Raw genomic sequence first — 6,015 nt, 5'->3', positions numbered from 1 at the left:
GGAAAATGGATTATCCTCAGGTACTACCTACCAAATCTCGGGGTTCACCTCAGGCCCAACAACAATGGGCCGGGAACCAGACTCTGGGGGGCCCTGGCACCCCAGACCATGATTCCTCAGATAAGGTGAGAGATGATCCAATTGTGCCTGAATTATTCCAGTGACAGAGCCCAAGCTCCAGACCCCAAGTACACCCCATATAGACAAACTCGGAGCTTCAAGTAATTGGCACAGTAGTTGGACACAAAGACTCGTTCATAATAGACACTGGAGTGGCCTTTTCACTTTTAACCTCCTTTCAAGGCTCTCTCCAACCTTCAGAAGTGGCCATCAAAAGGGTCTCGTGAAAAGATCCCTTTTCATCCCCAAATAACACCCCCTCTCCTTTGTTCTTTTGGCAAAACAACACTTTATTTTATAGTAGTTCCTCAATGCCCAATGGCATTAATGGGACGTGATCTTCTCGCTAAGCTGCAAACTTCTATAAACCTCCCTTTCTTAGATCCCACATCAATTCTTCGCATCCAAATGGCACCCGAACCCTTGGCCAGCCCTCACTCCCAAAACCTGCCCCCTGATCTTCCCCTGATAGATCCTCAGGTTTGGGACACCGAAGCCCCATCAGTAGCTCAACACCATTCCCCATACAGGTTTTTCTTAAGAATACCTCTTAGGTCATAACTCAAACTCAAGATACCCTGACCACAGAATCCCAACAAGGACTTAAACCAATAATCTCCCAACAGCCCAAAGCTGGCCTTTTGCGGCCTATCTCTTCACTCCATAATACCCCCATACTGGCAGTCAAAAAGGGACTTCACTCCTGGCATCTAGTCCAAGATCTTCGCAGGATCAATGAGGCCATAATACCCGTACACCCCATGGTCACTAATTCCTACACCTTTCTCTCACATATTTCCCCTGATACACTATTTCACGGTATTAGACCTCAAAGATGCTTTCTTTACTGTACCTCTTCACCACTCCTCACAGCCCCTATTTGCCTTTACCTGGGTGGACCCAGACACATACCAATCTCAACAATTAACTTGGACTGTTTTGCCACAAGGGTTTAGAGATAGCCCTCATTTTTTTTATCTAGCCCTTCGAAGAGACTTACAAACTTTAGACCTGGGCTCTACTACCTTACTTCAATATGTAGACGATTTATTGTAATGTAGTTCCTCTCGCCATAACTGCCTAGTCCACACTGTGACACATTAAATGCCCTAGGCAACTGGGGCTACGGAGTCTCGCTTTCCAAGGCACAAATTGCTTCCAACGCTGTCAATTATATGGGATTTCGACATGGCCCTATCTCCTTTTATAACAATATAGGAGATCATGAAGCAAAGTGGCAGGCCACCTCTGTTAGTCCTGTCTTTACTATAGCCTAAATTGATGAGTCTAACATCCGCACATTACTTTCATATTTACATTCCCTTTTGCACCCCTCTGCAAAAGTACTTAAGACTATCCTTCAGGATTTTATTGAGCTGACTAAAGACAATGTGACTTATTTAAATAATCTGACCCAAACTTGTATCACTTGTCAGCAGACAGACCCTAATCCTAACATTTGCCCCCCTCCTTTCCCCACCCACCAAATTCGCGGGCATCGTCCCGCACAAGGCTGGCAAGTAGATTTCACCCACATGCCACCCGCAGAAAGGATTAAATTCCTCCTAGTCTTCGTAGATACTTCTGGATGGATTGAAGCTTTCCCAACTACTAACAAACAAGCCCCTATGGTGACTCACCTTATTCTTACTGAAATTCTCCCTAGGTTTGGAATGCCCTCCTCCCTCCACTCTGACAACAGGGCCAAGTTCACAACCCAAATCACCCAAAATATTTCATGAACCCTTCAAGTTCCTTGGAGGTTTCACATTCCTTATCACCCCCAGTCCTCCAGTAAGGTTAAGAGAGACAACCACACCCTAAAAGAAACTCTGATCAAATTAACAATCGAAGTTCAGCAAGACTGGACTAAACTCCTTCCTTTAGCCCTCTTAAAGGTCCGGGCCTCACCAAAAAAACCTCTGAATATCAGTCCATCCAAGGCCAAGTATGGGAGGCCCATAGTACCTTTAGGACTCCTGCACTCCCATGACGGTCCCAAACCACCATCTCACCTTCCTTTTCCCTTACCTGCCCAGATACGAGATGCCCTTTGGCAACATATGGATAACCTGTTCCCTCGACCACATCCCAATCTCCCACACTCATCCTTCCAAATAGGAGACAAAGTCTATGTGACAGTTCAGTCTCACTCAGATCTAACCCCAAAATGGCAAGGACCCTACACGATAATTCTGCTGACCCCTAGCGCTGCAAAATTAAAAGAAATCACCCCTTGGGTGCACATTACTCAACTAAAAAAGGTTATGCAGCCCAATGATGAGAATGCTTATCAGACTAATACTTATCAAGTTTCTCACAGAGGCCCTACAACTTTAAAGTTCTCCCGGCTTCCACTGGCCCCAACTGACGATGGATGAACCTATCGGTTTCATGGCTACAATTATTTCTGGAACAACTCCTGGCAGATATCTGGGTCGTGAGTTCTCAAGGATTCACGTTCAAACACGTTGAAGATTACATCTTCACCCTGTGGCTGCACGGAACCTTTTATAACTTTTACCCTTTCAAAATCCAATTCTTCTCCACAGTAGCCTATCTTATATTCACTTCCTCAAATGTTGCTTGACATCTTTTTATCTTCTCTCTTTCCTCTGACCCAAGAACCCTTCCAAAATCCTCAACTCAGCTATCTATTCCAGACCCTTAATTTAACCCATACTCTCCTCAATGCTTCTAACCCACAATTGGCTAAAGACTGCTGGATATATCTACATACCACTCCTCTGGGAGATTCAGCCCTCCTCACATCCATCCTTGACTGGACGGACCACTGGTAACATATCCCTACACCACTCATACTGTGGAGAGCCTTTATACGTCTCAAATCTTAAATATCTTTACACTAATGATCAAATCCGAAATTCAGACAAACTCTTAGAATCTTTACTCACTGACCTTCCCTCCTACAATGGAAAGGCCCTATCATCCAGAGAGTAACACTATTACGACCAGCTCCTTTTTGCATATCTAGAAATTCCCGAAATAGCTCATATGACCAACCCGTGGGCATAATCCCTAAATCCATGTGTAGTCATACCTCCACTTTTCTCTTTGCCACTGGAAAAATTATCTATAAAGTTTCTTTAACCTTTCCAGGATGGTTACCCTCAGCATCTTCCTCCACTTCTGCCATCATTGGGGCCCCCTTAGTGGGGTCCCTGACTGTTCTTGAACGAATGATCAAACCCCCACCCCTCGACTCCTCTTCGCCATTGACTTCAGTTGTTGTATTGTGATACCGGGCCTGTTTTTCTTGTGTGGGGCGTCTACTTACCTCTATGTACCTACTAATTGGACTGGAACCTCCCTGGTATACTCCAGTCCAAACATTTTTATAGCCCCCAATGGTCAACCCCTACCCATTCCTCTCATTCACAAATGAATGGAATGAGCCATTCATTTCATTTCCCCCTTAGTGGGACTAGGAGTAGCGGCTGGAATTGGAACAGGAACTGCCGGCCTAACCACCTCCATCCAAAGCTACCACTATCTAAAGACCGATTGGAGAGCCTCCAGGAAATAGCCCAAGGTCTAATAACTATCCAAAATCATCTCAATTCCTTGGCAGCTGTAGTGTTACAAAATAGAATGGGATTAGATCTACTAACTGCAGAAAAGGGAGGTTAGTGCCTTTTTCTGGACCAATCCTGCTGCTTCTATGCCATCTAGTCAGGTATTGTCCAGGAAGCTGCAAAAAACCTTACAGATCAAGCCTCTCAACTCCGCCAGAGATTAAGCAACTCCTGGCAGTCATGGTCGACAGATTGGAGCTGGATGCCTTCGGTTTTGCCCCTTCTTGGACCATTCATATTCATTATCCTCCTATTCACATTTGGACCTTGTTTGTTTAATCTTTTCAAGGGAATCCTCCAGGACTGAATCCGAGCCATTTCTCAAGATCAAGTCAAGACTGTTCTTCTGCTCGAGACCTTGGCAGCTAGAATAGAAAATCAACACCATGGGCCTTAGACTGCCTTCCTCCCAGACCACAAACCCCCAACCCTCATTTACCAGCACGAAAAAGCCCTGAACATTGACAACGCCCATCTCCCTTTCTCTTTTTATATATTCCTTAGGGTCTGGAATGAAGGAAAGCTACACGGTTCAAAATAGCCTGGAGTTAAAACTCCCCTCCAGGTCCTCCCCACCATTCTATACAGAATAAAGAACTTTCTTCCCCGAAGAAAGGAATGAACATTAAGATTGATGATGTTCAGCTCGGAGCTGATTCCAGTCTTCGGGCCGGTCTCAGGAATTCCTTGCCCCGGTTGTTGAAAGCTAACTAATCAAAATAATCTTGAGGAAAAACACACCCCCTCAAAACAGTGTATCTCTGCATATATATGTTTTCTATATAGACCTACTCTTTTCTTCACTGGTCTGCCTGCTGTCCCTTCTCGCCTCATTAAAGATGACCTGTTCCTGCAGGGTGTCGGTCTCCTTTCTCCGAACCTTGCCTCCTCTAGTTCCTTTACCTTACAAGGTGTGCACAAAATTTATTTTGAAATGCTTATCCTGCCCCCCTTTTTGCAGTGGGCATCTATGCTTCAGTTTGCACAGGATGATAAAGAATCTGGCTGCAATGTGTGAGACCTGGGTTTAATCCCTGACTTGGGACAATCCTCTGGAGAAGGGAATGGCTACCCACTTCATTATTCTTGCCTGGAAAATTCCATGGACAGAGGAGCCTGGTGGGCTACACTCTACGGGGCTGCAGAGAGTAGACATGACTGAGCAACTAACACTTTCACACTTTTCTTCCTAAATGAGCAGCATCTCTTTCCTTTGGGAGAACTGCTTCACCCCCCAACTCCAACCTGGTGGTTCTAACCCAGGCAGGCAGTCACAGTGCCCTGACCCTAGGAGTAAGTACAGGTCCTAGTCTAGGCCAATCATAGGATCCTCTCTGGATTTTATCAAAATCAGAATTCAGGGAAGAGGTTCCCTCTCTCTCTGGTGAGAGGCTGAGAGTTCCAGGTTTCTAGACTAGTGGAGCAGGTATGTGGAACAAAATGAAGCTGGGATGAGAGACGGAGACATCTTGGTGGTGGCCAGGTGCATGGTACCAGGTGCCTCCCTGCTTGTTTGATTTGATAAGTAAGTTAGTTTCTATTTTGCCCAACTCCCTGCAATCCAAATTCCTGACATTCATCTATCTTCTTGCTAATTTAGAAAGACCCTGCTCTTCACTTAGAAACTCTTGTCAAATCTCATGCGTCATTCATTTATTAACATAAAGTCCTTTTCTAAATTATTTTTACACTGGTCATGGTCATTTAGTCTTAACAACATGAAGTATTTATCAACAATCTATTATGTGCCAGTCATCAAAACACAGTGATGACTAAGTCGTCCAATGAACATAATTAAAATACGTGCCTTAGCAAAATTAACATAAAAGACGAAAGTCATGGACATTTAGATAAGTAGTGAAACCGTAACTTAAATCTTATTTGATCCTCACCAAAATCCATCAAGGAAGCTCAGAGAAGCGTCAGTAATTATTCCAAGCTTCTGGAGCTAATAAGTAGTGGAGTCAAAACTCGAAACCTAGGTTTTCCAGTAAGTCAGAGTTGCTTTAATTATCTTCTGCTGCTTAAACTGAGAAAATAGTTTTGGGTCCTTATAATTAAAAAATTATAGCTCCCAATTCTCTTTTCATCAGATTCCTATCTCCTACACGTGGCAGCCTTGAGGTATGGGTGATTATTGAACTTTAATAATCGTTAAATAGAAACGAAATTAAGCCATCAAGCGACAGAGAGAAACCGCACTCTTTTCTGACCGATTTGCGTTTGGTTGTTTTTTTTTTTTTTTTTTTAATCCACACGCAGGCCTCCATCATACGCAAAGCACCTTGGGAATTGTAGT

Source organism: Muntiacus reevesi, chromosome 20 (genome assembly GCF_963930625.1).
Source record: "Muntiacus reevesi chromosome 20, mMunRee1.1, whole genome shotgun sequence".
Classification (NCBI taxonomy): domain Eukaryota; kingdom Metazoa; phylum Chordata; class Mammalia; order Artiodactyla; family Cervidae; genus Muntiacus; species Muntiacus reevesi.
This window is presented reverse-complemented; position numbering follows the sequence as displayed.